This window comes from Ochlerotatus camptorhynchus, unplaced genomic scaffold (genome assembly GCF_037179485.1).
Source record: "Ochlerotatus camptorhynchus isolate MF236.1 unplaced genomic scaffold, CSIRO-AGI_Acam_v1.1 ptg000324l, whole genome shotgun sequence".
Taxonomy (NCBI): Eukaryota; Metazoa; Arthropoda; class Insecta; order Diptera; family Culicidae; genus Ochlerotatus; species Ochlerotatus camptorhynchus.
This window is the reverse complement of record NW_027040812.1, coordinates 1,493,522-1,510,425: the sequence shown is the minus strand read 5'-3', so window position 1 is coordinate 1,510,425 and position 16,904 is coordinate 1,493,522. Positions and strand designations below refer to the sequence as shown.

Sequence of the window (16,904 nt, the reverse complement as noted above, 5' to 3'; positions counted from 1 at the left end):
ATTTTATTATATTCTTTTTCTAAAACTTAATTCCCGTTGGACAGCGAGCGTCCATCGGTCGCTTTTTATACGGGCTAGAAACCCGTAGGCAATCCCTTGGCCATTTACCTGGCTTCTGTACACGTGGTGTACTTCCGGTGTGACTGCTCTGTGGCCCGCCAGTTTCTGGCAGTCAAACGGGGCGAAAGGTTTTTTCCGTTGGCCTGCCTTGCGATTCCTGACGGGGTAGTTTCATTCCGTTCCATAGTGGTTGCGTAACGGAATCAGAGTACGTGAAGGCCACTAGGAGCACGTTGGCTACCTTGAACGGATGATCTGGTAGAGTACCGACATCCACCGACAACCTCCCCCGCACCTTTAGTTCGGCCCTCGTTTTCGTGAGCATCCACCGTCGACGCTACATCCCTGCTGCATGGCATCCCTTTCGTTACGAACGAAACCATCGCTACACCGTTAAATCATCGCACAGTATCCGTGCGCCCCCCGCTTGCCGCACTGTCAGCTGCCAGCCCATCAGTAAAACCCTGCGCAGGTATGTTCCATTCATGGCCATGAACACTCAATACAACACACACACTCACACACAATGATTAAGAAAAGAAGGACAATATACATAAAATGAGTTCAACATAGCTTACCTTTTTACATTCATTTACGTTCAAGATCCCTGTGGTAAATCAGTCCACCGGGTGACTTCTGCGTTACGTTCCGCTTTGCATTCGTTTTCGGTTGCAATCATTTTTAGTTCACTTTGCGTTTGAATTCACCTCGAAACCGTTCGGAAAACCCTAGAGATTTGCTCTCCTGCAACAATAGCTAAGTCGGGCAACCTTAAATAAACACGACCAGTGGTCTCTCAAACTCGAGAGTGGCGCATAAGCCACTGCGTTTGAAGCATTCTCGAAGAACAGTGGAAGAACGGTTACAAATGGAAACTTTCAATATGGTTTGTATCATAAGAAATGAGGCAGGATTTTTTTTTGCTGACTAGCGCTACCTTTTACACATTTTTGAATTAAACTATCCGCTATCTCCAAGGACTCATTCTTAACAACCATTTTGCTGAAGACATGATAGTTCTACATAGTCATGATTGCAATATAGTACATGTATGTACGTAAAACAGTGTTCATTTGCTAACTTCCGCCATCAGGCGAGACAATTGTGAACCATAATTATGCCTATCCAAAGTTCTCACAAAAGTGAACATGTTTACCAAAACCATCATCCAATTTGTCAGGATCATTAGAACCAGCTTCAGCCGAAATCTCTAAACAGAACTTTTCTCTATGCACTAGCACCAAGTAGCGAGTGAATTCCTTAGCAAAATGTTCCCCAGGACCGAGGTAAAAGTCTTCTGAACCTTCTCCAGGATGGGCCAACTAGTCATATTCTAGTCTTAACGAGGTTTTAGTTGATGCGATAAAGGCAAGCTACCCCATGGGGTTTGAATGATATTTCTGACGTTCTGACGAAGTTTGTGATGTGATTCCGCACATTTTAGATTAGTTTTTGGACTGATTTGGCGTTTGGGCGCCCTTTTGTCGTCATCATTTTGGTAATCCGTGGCTTCTTTGCAAATTTCAGGTCATTATGCAGTTCACAGACTTTCTTTGGCAATTATTGGTATTTTACAGCCTTTTCAGTGTTTTGAAATTCTGAAATAACTCAAAGTTGATCGCAATCAATGAAATGCGAGAACCACTGGTCTATTGAATCCATTGCCGCAGAACACCCCACCAGCACTACAACCCTTTTAACCCTTGAAAAAATATCATTGTTACCGCAGTCCCGACATATGTCGTCACGACCCGCTTGTTGAAGTTCCGCGCCAAACGATATAAGAAGAATGAAAAACTTCACCAAACAGAGCCAATTTTAGGTCAAACTGAACATTTGAGTGGGTAGAGTATTTTCATTTTCTCATTTTCTTCACCCCGTTAGGTACATGCTGTTAGGTCCAAAGCCATTCCGCTGTGGTATATTTATTCAGTGTAGGCCCCTCCACAAGAGAAAAGCAAAGACCACCCGCTTTATCGGGGCAGCAGGATACTCCGGACGCGGGCGGTATCGAAATTGAATTTATAGCGAGCCATGCCTTCTGCTTTGGAAAATCCTGTGCCAGGAGGACATCTTCCCGGAGAACGCTCTATATGTTGAGGAGAATGTGTTGCATCCGCTCTGTTAAACATTGTACAAAGGAAGAGCAAATCGAAATGGCCTCCGGACATCCAGGATCATATTGAGTTGGGCGGACTAATGGCCCGAGCCCAAATTGAATGGAATGGTTCCGGAAATCGGGACCGAAAGTCGTGTGTTCGTTCTAAGAAGCAACAGCGAAGAATGGCGCACAGTGATGATAATGGTAATAACGTTGGCTGTGAAGCTAAGTACGTACGTAGGTATATAGTGCAGCAGATTTGTGCAACAGAGAGGATGAACGGAGACTCGATGGATCGGGTCTGAACAAGCTTAGTGAAAGATGATGTCGTTTAGTCGGATCGAAGATGAGGAATAAAGTGCATATATTTTAATGAAGTTTATAGAGGAAAAAGGTGGTCTCGAGGAATAATGATGCGGTGCTCTATTAGCGTATACTTATGACAGAGAAAATGAATGGACACATTTGGTATGTCATTAGGGTGTGGTACGATGACGACATTAAGTAGCAGGTATCCGTCGTTAAGTTGATCACTATGCATTAAAGTCCTGGGGGATGTTCTACAGTTATTGACCGTGACCCTGTCAAGATGTTAACATAAGATTATCCCTAACCAGGACCGTTCATCATGTACTAAGCATACAATGGGTTCTCATGAAATCAAATTACCATACTTACGATTTATATGTAAAGAAAGTTGAAAAGGTTTTTTTTTTTTTTTTTTTTTCTTTATTATAGAGATTTTTAGCCTGAGGCTAGTTCATCTCTTAGTTGAAAAGGTTCTTACCTGGAATGAAATGAAAAAAGGGAAATATCAAGCTAACGGCTACAACAAATGAAACACGTTACGTTATCAATCAACCATTCTCTGCAAGATTTTCAACGACTCGTTAAAAACCATTCGGACCAACTCAAACGAGCACATGAGATTAAATTGAGTACAATGGAATAATTTATTTACGCGCACAGTTGCAAATGCAAATGGAACAGATAAAACAAGCACTAAACTGATATCTCCAGTTCATCGTTCATTCAACGAGACCTTCCCTTGCACTAAATATCCCGATGGCCATCAACGGAGAGAGAAACACATTCGCACCAGCAGCAGGGAAGCGAATAAAAACAACTCAATCCCCAATTCGCTTGCTGTGCACACACAGCGATCCGCCCAATGTACCCTTTCAACTTTCACAAAGTCACCCACTTGCATCGTTCGCCTCTAGACGGACCACCCACTTTGGCCCCTCTAATCCCCAAAAACAAGTGTTTTCACTCGTGTTCCCAACCGCGCAGCCACATCCCTTCACGCCGAGGCTCAATGGTTGGTTAGCCTTTTGGCGTTTTGAAAATTACCATTTTCTCGCTACCCCGAGAGGCATTCACAGCCAGGCATATTGCCAGAAAAATGGGAATGAAAACAGAGATGGAAGCGATACATTTATGTATGAGATACTAAACCGAATTTGGAACAAAAGTTCATGTCACCGTATAAATATTGCATGAGGCTCATAGGATGTGTCACCGTTGCTGTTCAATGCCTGGATCGTTTCGACCACTGCTTTTTTTTTTTTTTTTTTTTTTGATTTCGTATCAGATTGTGATTTAAGTGCTACAACATTGATCACACGAAGTTTAGATTGTTGTGCGGATAATTCAACCGTAGTTTGTTGAATCTATTGATTATACGAATAGTTTCCTCACGCTACTGGTTTCACGTGTTGACTTGAATTAAATTTTTTTTTATGATTGATTTATTTATTTGATAAGACTTGGCTGTTTAAAAAAAAACTTTGCGGAGCCGGAAGCCTTTAAAACAATCTTATATAATACCAGTAGCCAGTAGATTGAGGCAAAACTTGAAATTTTCACTCCACTGTGCTCAAACGGTTCCAAATTGGATCCTGACTAGGCTGCCAAAATTTGAACTCATTTGGCTAGAATCTGACTGTACACAATCCGATACAAGTTTGTATGGGAACTACTATGGGAAAACCAAACTTTAAGAGAAAATTTGATAGCTATTCCTGTAAGATTTTTTTCCAGCTATAACTTAGCAGATTACACACTTAGAAAATATCTCCGACTTCGGTAATTTTTTTTACTGAAACTATTCGGTAACAGCAAAAATAACAATTCTTTCGGTAGTTTTATCAAATTTTACCGAAAAACCTTAAAAAATAGGCATAATGTTGTGGTAATCTTTTGCTTTACCGAAATTCGTCTAAAATTCACCGAAAATATTGTAAAACTTTTTAATTGCCGTACACTGTAATTTTTTAACCGAAATATTGTAAATTAGGACAACGTTTTACCGAACTATCCGTAACTCATCTTTACCTTGTCAGCCATTTTTATTCTCATATTTCACGTCAACTGCTGCTTCGAGAAGTTCTTTTTTAAATAAAAGGGAAAAAACAGTGAAAAACCCATGGAAGCGGTATTTAATGATCTGCATCAGCTGGATGAACGTCTGGTACACATTTTCCGTAAGTAATACACTTGCATTTGTCTAAAAGTTCTTCCTTTAAGATTGCAATTAAATGTTTTCTGTGCGGGGCTGAAGTTCCAAATTACGTTTCCGGTTTGCAGCGTCACATCACTGAACATATCCGGAAAAATGAACTCAATCCTTCTCAGGTGTATTTTGATTGCACTTTTAATCATTGCGGCTCCCGTTACGGAAGCTTGTATGCGCTTAAACGGCATATTTTAGAAAAACATCCAGCTTGCATTCGCCAAAAGTCTCAGAGCCAAGAACCTCAAATTCAAAACAATATGAATCATTCAATCTTGCCACCGGAATATACGACAGATGCAAACAATGAAGATTTGGATCCCAACATCTCGCTCAATGAAATTAAAAGGATAATTAACATCAGCATTCGCAAAATAACGTACGATGTTGGACTCCCACAGTCTCAAATATCAGAATTTACAAAAACGTGTGAAGCAGTTGTAAAGAATGTAACGGAGTACATAGAGGCAACTACTCTGAAGTTTTTGAACTCCCAAAATTTGTTTCTCAATTCAGAACAAACTGTTTCCTTGCGTAACTTGTTTCAACTAAATCAACTGTTTGATCAGGTTAACACTTTTCAAAAACAGAAAAAGTTTCTGGATGAATTATCAGTATCAGCTCCGGTTTCAAGGGATATTTTGTTGAACCGTCGAGAAGATGTTTGCCACATCAATTATGTGCCTAAAAAATCCTGGTAAACGAAACTGCATCATATATCAGCCTGATAGATACTTTAAAGCTGATTTTTCGGAATCCGGAGAATCGGAAGCATCTGGAAGAGGCTTTTTTGTCGTCCGAGAGCATTCCATGTGTAACCGAATACAGCTCTTTCCGCTCCGGCGAAACGTTCAAAACCAACGAATATTTTCAAAAATTCCCTAATTGCGTTCGTTTAAGTATCTATCAAGATGACGTTGAACTTGGCAACGCTTTGAGCTCAAGAGCGGGGATTAATAAAGTTTCGAACTTTAGCTTCAAAATCCAGAATTACCGTCGTTATGACCATATTTTGCGGTGATACGTTGGCAGTTCACGACGTCTTCGGCTTACTTAGCCCAAGTGCTAATTTATTTTGCAGAATATGCCAAATAACCAGAAAAAAGTTTCATGAAGATCCATTTTCACAGCATGCCCTCAAAGATAAAGACTGGTATGACCAACATCTTTCTTTGGTGCAGAATGGATCAATAACTCCTAAAGAATGTGGGTTAAAATGTTCAGGATCTGTTTTTAACGATTTACAATATTTCCACATTACTGATAACTTTGCTCTGGATGGAATGCATGATTAAGCGGAAGGAGTAATTCCTCTGACGATCCAACTGGTTTTATATCATTATCACAAAGAGAAAAATTCAAACATTACTGCAAAATTCATCAACAATCGGATCAATACGTTTATGTATGGCTTCAACGATCGATGCAACAAACCATCTCCAAACTTCACCAATGAAATGATCTCGCACCCTATGAAGCACTAGTTAAGGCAAACCTCAGCGCAGACACTTCTGCTTCTTCGCGCACTACCCTTTCTGATTTGCCAGGAAGTCCCAGAGGAATGTGAATACATGCAGCTAATAGGCCATTTGATCAATATTGTGAGAATAATAATGTCCCCCGTTGTATCAGATAATTTATTTTGTCAGCTCGAAGAACATGTCAAATTTTTCGAACAAATATTTTATTCAAAATTTGATAAACGTATTAATAAGCTACACCATTTGCGACATTATACTACATGTATACGAAAGAGCGGATCGATGAAGCAGTATAATTGCCTCCAATTCGAACAGACCAATAAAATCGGAAAAACTCAAGCAGCTACTTGCAAAAATTTTAGAAATATTTGTTCAAGTTTTGGGAAAAGACAATGTTTCCGAATGATAATTAACATTTTAGATAATCCTTTTTGTGATAAGTTGAACTATATTTCGGCAAAACTTGTAAGACGTGAAGAATGTCTCAGTTACCTTTAAGCTGGAAGAAGCTATTGAAATAGTTTTACTACCGAAAGCAGTGATCATTAATGGCATCCAGCTTCGAGCGAACCTAATTGTTGGGTTAAAAAAACATTCAAACCCATTATTTCCTTCTTATGCCATAATTCGTGAACTTGTGGTTGTTGAGAAACAAGTTTATGTTCTATTACGACACTGCTCTACAACATGGTACAACGAGTTCTTTCAAGCTTATGAAGTCGATGTCACAAGTAATGATGAACTTGTATGTATAGAAAACTGCTTCATACACACGACGTACTCATTTTGGTCAACAACACAAGACTCCAAGAAATACATTTCGAGACGGTTTTATAACCAAGATTACTAGGTAGATTGTTGAGCCTTTTCATTCCTTATTACGGCAACAATATTGTAGGTCTAATCGTCTAATTAATTATCTTTTCCAGAAAAAGAAGAAATCGACGATTTGGAGATATTTCTGGCATTGAACGAGCGCGATTTTGCCAGAATGAGCATGACAACGAAAATGATCAAAATAATTGAAAAAATTCAAACGCAGCACAAGTGTAATGAGACTAACATTACTCACGATATTATTGAAGATGTTTCCACGGTTTCCACCGAGGAAGTTTATCAAGTTGAAGCGATTATTGATCCAAACGATCCTTATCACGGCATTAACCTCGAACAGGTAAGCTTTTATTTGACCTTGGAATGATGATGATACAAACGTAATCTTTGAACAGATCATAAACATCGACCGGATTTTTGAAAGAACTCCAAATGGAGCTGCTATTCAAGAACTATTGCGAGAAGAGACATGCATCAACGAAAAGGTTTACAAGCTCATATCGAATATACTCTGCGAATGTTTAAAATCACTATACGGATGGTGAGTTTGCATTGTTCTCTGTACTTTTTATACAACAAAGATGAATTCACTTTATTTTATTTTTTTATAGCCGACCGACAAACTTCCATAAAAATCAAATCGCTGCCTCACTCGTCAAAACCTGGCGGCCTCTAATTGTGACGCTCCGCAGGTGAACACTGCACTGGTTTTGGCTGCATATCAACATTTTCATGCATACATTTATTTTAGGCACTTTGGTTCCATGCACATGCTCGCGGAATAAATCGACATGCTGGTCGAATTCACTATCGCATGGAATATTTGGCGAGGAAATCAGACGAACGAGTTATCAAACGGCGTCGGATTGAGCAACCAAAGGTTAATCATCAGGAAGAGAATGCTTCTGCAGTCGAAGAGCCTTGCCTTGAAGAAATCAAATTGCTGGTAGACCTGAAAATCTGTTTATTTCGGGTTAGTTGGAAATTCATTTTTCTTACGTTTTTTTTTTCATCAGATTCAGGAGTTGAAATTTATTGTCCCAAATCGAGCAAACAAGTTCCGTGTGGTGGAGTTATGGAAAGCGACATTCAACGATCGTGAAGCTTCTCGTTCTGAAGACGGCGAAAACACATTCAGCAACTATTTGAAAGACTTTCCGGTATTAACTGCTTACAATGGAGAACTGGTAAGAATATAGTCATCTTTTAAAGGCACAGTTAGTTTGGATGTCGTTACAGTAATTTGTATTTATATCAGTTGACAAACTTTACCTTAAGATAAGTTTGTTAAGTGATAGGTCACGTCACGAATAAATATACAAATTACAAATTACAGTTACTACATCCCAACTTTTTTTCGTGATCACTATTCGTGCTATTCGTTAGGTATTTGAAGAAAAGAAATTTGTTTATGTTCTGTTTCTGTTGACGTTTCCTTCTCATACCGTTTCCCAGAGTTACGTTGCTTACTGCATCGCTTGCTTCTTGAGATGCTGCCTAATCTAGATGAACATTTCAGAAGGTCTGCATTGATCGATTCTCTGCATTGACTTTTCTCTTTCGTTAATAAATCAACTGCAAAAACATTCGCTGTTCCGATTGATGTTTTGGACGCTAGATAAGAATCTCCTTTATCAAACTATGTGGCAAAAATAGCAATAAATTCGTCTGAAAAGCCGTTGTTATCAAAAGAGAAAGTCGACGAAGAGAACCGATCAACGTAGATAGGACTTTTTGAAATGTTTATCTAGAAATGCTTCGTAACATTTAAAAAGGCCCTATCTTTGTTGATCGATTATCTGAATCGACTTTCTCGGAGCAACAACACAAAAAATGCATTTATAGATGTACATTTCGTAAGGTCCTATCTGAGTTGATCGATTTTCTTCATCGTTCCAGCTGTAAAAACAAAGGTGATGAACTAGCCAATCTGTTAAAAATCACCAAAACAAAGAAAAGAAAAAAGCTGCAAAAACATTCCCTATTGTGATTTATGTGTTGGACACTAGATAAGAGCCTCCTTTATCAAAATATGCGGTAAATATAGCACGAAATCTGTTTGCTGTTTTTATCAAAAGAGAAAGTCGATGAAAAGATTCGATCAATGCAGATAGGACCTATTGAAATGTTCATCCAAATTTGCAGTCACGTTATTCGCAAAAGAGAAATCGATGAAGAGAACCGATCAACGATGATTGGTCCCTTTTTTCTTTCATCTTAAATCTTTAAGGCATCTTAATAATATAATAAGCACCAGTCAATAGGCAATCACAATTACAACAGTGATGTAAAACTTTAACCATTTCATCTTACAGATAAGCCTGGATTACGCCAAAATCAAACCTGAATCAACATCTTTCTGTGAATATTGGGAACCAATCGAACTCGCAGTTTTGGAGCACCATTCGGATCAGTTCAAAGAAATACAAAATGGTAAGAAATCATCTCGGAAATTAATAAACAACGTTAGAAAATATTCAATAGCTTGAAACAATCAATTTATTTACAGATTTCGTTCGAGCGTTGTCGATCGTCGAAAAATCCGTCAAGAGGATCAAAGCGAAAGCAAGATACTACAAGTAAGAATAACATGAAGAATAACCCGCTATCGGGCATCATAGAGTGGATACAGGTAAACAAATTGAAAATCTAAACAAAAATTAAAATAAATCTTAATATAATTAATTCAGATGGACGATGACCCTCCGCAAACTGCATCGATGATTCCTGTTTTGTACGTAAGAGGAGAGCCGTTGAAAAACAGCGAAGATTGCGTTATTCGCTGGAGCTAATGGTCCATTCCGGTTCTGGCAGAATTGAAACTTGCGTTCAACATACTTCTTGAGACATTTACTGTGCTCAATGTCCAACCAGCTCCAACTGACAGGCAGTTTTTTCTTTTTCTTCGCGGGGCTGTTTTGCATACTGCTACTATGAGCACCACGGGGGCTAAATTTTTGCATTCTCTTTAATCATTTATCCAACGATTTTCTACATTTTCACCTGTTTCTGAATGAATGAATTTACAAAAAAAAATGTATCCCAAATAACGAAAACGCATCCAATACAAAACAAAATTAAATACATTTATTCAAACTCATAATTACGTGTTTTGTTTTATTTTATTGAGAACCCAATTTTATTCCCACGGGCTTTTGAAATTAACAATATGTTCGGTAATTTAGTTTTACAATTAGTTCAGTAAACTTTACCGATCTTTTCGTATCATTTTGACAGCTGATTTTCAATCAGAATTACGGACAGTTCGGTAATTCTAAAATTTACCGAAAACATTACCGACCGCTCAGCGGTTGAGATTTCGGTAAAATAATTACCGAAGTCGGAGATATTTTCTAAGTGTGTATAATTGGTATGCCATACTTCAAATGAAAAAGTTATTACAGTGCTTTCCCGATTTTGTCAGCTCCCGATTTTGTCTACCCCCGATTTTGTCAACTTTATTTCCCAATTTTTCCAGCCTGAACTTTTTGGTTTTTAAGCATAAATTCTCAAGCATTTAGCTCCAAATGACACTTAATTGTTTAGTCGCAACAACAACAGAGGTAACTCAAATAAACTACAATTATTGTGACACCGCACAGCTGTATCAAGTCCCTCCAGATAAAGGTAACTAGGTGGCTAGGATGGCTGCAATACAAGTTATGGGTAGATACCCCATTCAAGAAGAAGGTTTCGTGATCGCTAAAATCAACGGAATATTCATATGCACCTACGCAATGGACGATGGAGTAGTTCCACGAGACGCTGGTTGGGTTTACCGAAGAGCTGGTCGGACGAAGACCGGTAGTCATCGGAGGAGACTTTAATGCTTAGGCAGTGGAGTGGGGAAACAGATGTCAACGCAAGAGGACACATTCTGCTGGAAGCTCTGGCGAAGCTGGAAATTAGGCTGTTCAATAAAGGCACCACTAGCACTTTTCGCAGAGATGGTCGGAAATCCATTATCGACGTCACTTTATGCGGACTGCAGTCCGTCGCTGGCAATCCGATTAGCATTGGGCGATCTTGAGGCAAGAATCGATCTTAGTGAACCGATTCATTTTTTGAAAATAATCGATTCACCGATTTAATTAATCATTTTGAATCTATTTTTGAATCGATTCATTTTTCAAAATGGCACAAAAATGTTTCAAATATAATGGATCATAGGAAAGTTGGTGCAAATTAAGGGGTTACGCCTACCTGCAAGACCGATGTGACATGTGTATCGCACATGTTAACATATCCCATAATTCTCAAGGACCATACTTATCGACACCCTGTAGATTTCCAACGCCATCGAACTGCGTTATGCAACGAATGCAAATGAGTTCATAAAGCAGTTCGATGACTTAAAGCCTGACACGACAATAAACGTGTTAGGGTCATATTTCACCCGACGACGCGCAAACAGCGTGTCGTTGTCAAGCGCATTTGGTTTGGCGCAATTAGCCTTCTCCAGAATTCTCTCTCCCTGTCCTCTCTCTTTTCCAGTATCGATCGCTGATTGGTGATCCGATACATAATAATACATAAGTGCTTTCAAGTGTCTCCAAGCTAAGTTATGTAAGAAGGATTAAGTAAATTCTGAATAAATTCATTCTCAGTTCGATCCTCACGCGAGCATGTTCAATCAGTGGCAAAATATCACAGTCAAATTAAACCAAGGTTACATGGCTACCAAGTGACAGTGAAAGTGAAAATCAAAAAAAAAAGTATTTTAAAAAACGGTTCGGAACGTGCCCAAAAACAAAGTGTTCAGTGAATCGCTCGTTGCCAATTCTTTCGATTAGAAGCAATGTTGGGTGTAGTTCCATACAGAAACAGTCCGTCAGTGGAAGTGCAAAAATTGTGCTGGTTGTGCGCAGAGTAGAATATCCCTATTTCAAATAATACTGACTTCATCGCGATCTTGTTTTGCAACATTATAATGCGTGGCTATTAGTAGTGAATGTGCCGAGGAACATTTTAAAACATAGTGTGTGAAAACTAAAAAAAAAAATGGGAAAAACCAGCTCTAAGTCAGCGGTTACCCATAATGCGGACCCGCAGATCCGCATAATTAACAACCAAGAACTGCATAGCGAGCAGCTTGGACAACACGAACAAATATTGTACATTATTTTGAGCATCGTAGTGATGCAGTTCCTAATCACGCTGTACCAGTTGCAGAAAAGGCGTGAAAGAAGACTCGCGTTTAAACTAGCCAAGAGTATTGAAAACGTGGCTGAAGTATAAAAAGAAAAAGTGACATTCAAAAACATAGAACAAACATTGTGCAGACATTTAAGAACAAACGTTGAATACTAGTGTTCAAAAGAAGTGACGAAAATTAGTGCTCACACATCGATGCCGGTGCCTGACAGATTTTATCCCATCGACAAATAAATCCACTGCTATGTCGGACTGACAAGCAGGTAACAACCGACAAGGAGGGAGCAACCGAGCGTTGAGGAGTGCGCCTCCGCTGTTGCGCAACATCTACAAGAATGGGTGTCGAGGAGTGCGCCTCCGCCCCATCGAAACGAGCGTAGAGAAGAGCGCCTCCGCCGTAATCTAAAAGCAGTCTGGGTGAGTCGTAATTTTAATGTGTAATTATAATGTGTTATGAATTAACTAAATCAATTTTCTAATGCCCGAATTTGAGTCCATGAGCATTTCCTTTCAAAAATTAAAGTCTCTGCACTCCAATATTAAAAAATCAGTTAATAACATTATTACAAACAAGACATTAAGGGCCAAAAGCAGCGAGTGTAAGTTGCTTTGTCACGATATTGACAATTATTTAGAATATAACTATAAACAATTAGGAGAGCAACAATTTACAGAAATTTGTAAAAATACCAGGCAGTGGAAATTTGAAATCCAAGAAATTATAAAGCAAAAACTTGAAGAAAATAAAAATCGACTCGCCAAAAATTGTACATTGAACATCGAAACTGTTGCATATATTTTTATTTTTTATAACAAATTAAGAAAAAGAGTTAATACTAAAATTGAAAACATGGCAAAGGTAGACATCAAACTGGGCACCTCACTCATACAAATGTATGATGGTGCCCCAGAATCTTTAGGTTCATTTGTTGACGCAGTCGGTCTTTTTAAAGACATCGTCGACCAAACATTCGCTGCATCGACACCAGAACAAAAAGCAGCGGCAGAATTAACTGTTGCGCGCTTTGTGCGAACTCGCGTCACTGGTAAAGCGAGACAAGTGATTGCTGCCAACCAAACAATTGACCAGATGCTAGATGCAATTAAAGCAAACTGCATCTCGAAAGTAACAGCAGAAAACCTCATAGCTAAACTTTCTGCAATCAAACAAAAAGACGACGTAACTGATTTTTGTGATCAAGTAGACAGAATTACTGCTCAGTTAAAATCTGTTTATCTAAGTGACAACATACCTGAAGTCACAGCACACAAAATGGCCACAAAGCATGGCGTAGATGCCATCATCAAGGGCACTAAAAACAATGAAACGCGGATTGTTCTAAAAGCAGGTAGTTTTACCCACATTAACGAAGCAATTCAGAAATTGCAAGAAAATGTGCAATCAAGCCAAAGCACCGGAGAGTCTGTCCAAAACGTTACTCGAATAATGTGGACATCGAGAAATGGAAATCGAGGTCGCGGAAATTTCCAAAACCAGCGGAACTCTCGTGGTAGGTTCCAGTCACAACATAACCATAATTTCCAGCAAAGTAGGGGAAATTTGCAAAATTATCGTGGAAATTTGAATACAAGCAGAGGTTATCAACGATATCCTCATCAGAGGGGAAATTTTTCACAACGTGGGCGATTTAATCACAACCATGGGATGTATATCGCTCAAGGGTCACTACCCAATGAGGGAAATAATCAAACGGTTCAAAATTATCCATTACCGCACCATCTGCAAGCTCAACTTGTTCCACAGGTTCAACAATCTTATCCATTACCCACACAGCCGCACCCTTTAGGGGTACCGTTCGGGCAGCATACGCAGTAAACGTATCTGCCTCAAACTTTGTGTGTTTAAGAATCGATGCATCAGAAACACCGTGTATATTGATGGTAGACAGTGGTTCAGATATATCGGTACTTAAAGCCCACAAAATTAAACCAAGTCAAATATATTATCCGTCAAATAAATGCAGTGTTACCGGTGTGGGGCATGGAACATCAACCACCCTAGGTGACACCAATGTAAAAATAAATATTTATGATGAAACTCTATCACAGAACTTCCATATTGTAGATCAAAGTTTCCCAATACCTACAGATGGAATTCTTGGTAGAGATTTTTTAACAAATTGGAGATGCAACATTGACTACGATACTTGGATATTGTCAATAAAAGCAGACAGAAAAACTTTAGAAATACCTATAACAAATAATCTTAAAGGTAAATATTTAATTCCACCTCGATGTGAGGTTATTAGAAGATTAAATTTAGAAAATTTAGAAGATAGTGTAACCGTTGCGGAGGAGATACAACATGGAGTATTTTACGCCAATAGTATAATTAATAAAAATTATCCATATGTTAAAATTATCAACACTTTAGACGTAACAGTGGAAATTCCAAACAGTTTTGTACCTAAGATAGTACCGCTTTCAGACTATAATATACTTAATTTGAACAAAAACATTAGCAACAATCAAAGGAACCAAAAAATATTGAATGAATTGAAACTAAACGGAATCGACCCAAAAATTAAAGGCAAGCTGGAAAAACTTTGTGAAGAGTTTAATGATATTTTTTCATTGACTGATGATGTGCTAACGGAAAATAACTTTTACAAACAATCAATTCATTTGAATGATTTGAGTCCTACGTATATAAAAAATTACAGAATTCCTGAGGCGCAAAAGTACGAAATAGATAAACAAATTAAACAAATGTTGGAAGATGGAATAATTCAGGATTCTGTTTCTTCATATAATAATCCGATTCTTTTGGTGCCCAAAAAATCTACTACCGGTGATAAAACTTGGCGTCTGGTCGTGGATTTTCGGCAATTAAATAAAAAAGTATGTGCAGATAAATTTCCTTTACCCAGGATTGATGAAATTCTAGATCAATTAGGGAGAGCGAAATATTTTTCAACGCTCGATCTTAAGTCTGGATTTCATCAAATCCCACTCACTGAAGAAAGCAAGAAGTGTACAGCTTTTTCATCAAATTCCGGACATTATGAATTTAACAGATTGCCATTTGGGCTGAAAATAAGCCCAAATAGTTTTCAGAGGATGATGACCATTGCACTAAGTGGTCTACCTCCTGAAACTGCATTTCTTTACATCGATGACATCATTGTCATCGGTTGCTCTATCAACCACCATATCTCAAACCTTCGAGAAATTTTTCAACGTTTGAGAAAATATAATCTCAAACTCAATCCTGCTAAATGTGATTTTTTTAAAGCCGATGTTACCTATTTAGGTCATCATATATCTGCAAAAGGAATTCAACCAGATAAAACCAAATACGAAGTTATCAAAAATTTTCCCATTCCTAAAACTGCTGATGAAACTCGTCGGTTCGTTGCTTTCTGCAACTACTATCGACGTTTTATTCCAAACTTTGCGCATATTACACATCCTCTTAATATGCTTCTCAGAAAAAACGTACAATTTGTGTGGAGTGACAAATGCCAAACAGCTTTTAATTTACTTAAGCAGCAATTGCTTTCACCTAATATTCTTCAATTTCCAAATTTTCAAAAGGAATTCATCCTGACCACAGACGCGTCAAAAGTAGCTTGTGGAGCAGTTCTTGCCCAGCTACATGGTGACGTGGAATTACCTATTTCATTTGCCAGTAAAGCTTTTACCAAAGGCGAATCCAACAAATCTACCATAGAACAGGAGTTAACGGCCATTCACTGGGCAGTTCAACATTTCCGACCATATCTTTATGGTCGCAAGTTTAAAATACGTACAGATCATAGACCTCTCGTTTACCTTTTCTCATTGAAGGAACCTTCGTCTAAACTCACTCGAATGAGAGTCGATTTAGAAGAATTTGACTTCGTAATAGAATACATAAAAGGGAAGTCTAATGTCATATCTGATGCTCTTTCAAGAATTCAAGTTACTACCGAATCTCTCAAACAAATGTATGTAGTAACAAGATCTATGCATAAAAGGCAGGACATACCTTCTCGTACTAACGTTCAGTCACAGAAGCCTGATCAACTTTTCGTGTACGAAGCAGTTAGTAATGAAGAAGCATTTTCTTTGCCGAAACTAAGTTTTGTTCATAATCTAGATAAATCATTAGATTTAATAATTTTTAATAAAAACTATGCTAAAGGAATTGCCTTTGGGCTGAAAATTCCAACTATTAATAATAGCAATGTTCAAACGGATATAATTAAAAAGATTTTTATGGAAATTGAAAAGGGGGCCCCGGAAATAAAACCAAATAATAAAAACAATACATGCATGCTAGCTATCGCTATGAATGATCTAATATTCAAATACATTGATATTGCAACATTTAAACAAATTGGCAACGATATTCTTAGGAGTAAGACCGTATTACTTTTCGAAAAACCGAGAATCTTGACTCGACAAGATCAGGTAAATAATATTTTAAAACTATATCATAATTCGCCCACTGGAGGACATTTAGGTATTAACCGGTTATACCGTAAAGTGAAATCCATGTATACGTGGCAGAATATGAAACAATCCATTTCAAATTATGTTAAATCATGTGTAGAATGTAAGTTAAATAAACATTTTCCTTCAATCAAAACTAAAGCAGTAATTACGTCAACACCAGTTAAACCATTCGACGTTGTGTCAATAGACACAGTCGGACCATTTTCACTTACTGAAAATGAAAATCGTTACGCTGTAACTATGCAGTGTGACTTCACCAAATTCGTTATAATTGTTCCAATAACAGACAAATCATCAT

The 16,904-nt window shown here is 38.1% G+C and overlaps 1 protein-coding gene and 1 pseudogene across 4 annotated transcripts in view; one reads left to right on the top strand and one right to left on the bottom strand.

Moving 5' to 3' along the window:
- The window catches only part of LOC135707969 (uncharacterized), a 29,508-nt pseudogene extending 19,545 nt beyond the window's left edge, over nt 1-9,963 (top strand).
- Nucleotides 1-16,904, bottom strand: part of LOC135707999 (protein Fe65 homolog) — a 358,036-nt gene that overhangs the window by 125,795 nt on the left and 215,337 nt on the right. The window lies entirely within an intron of this gene.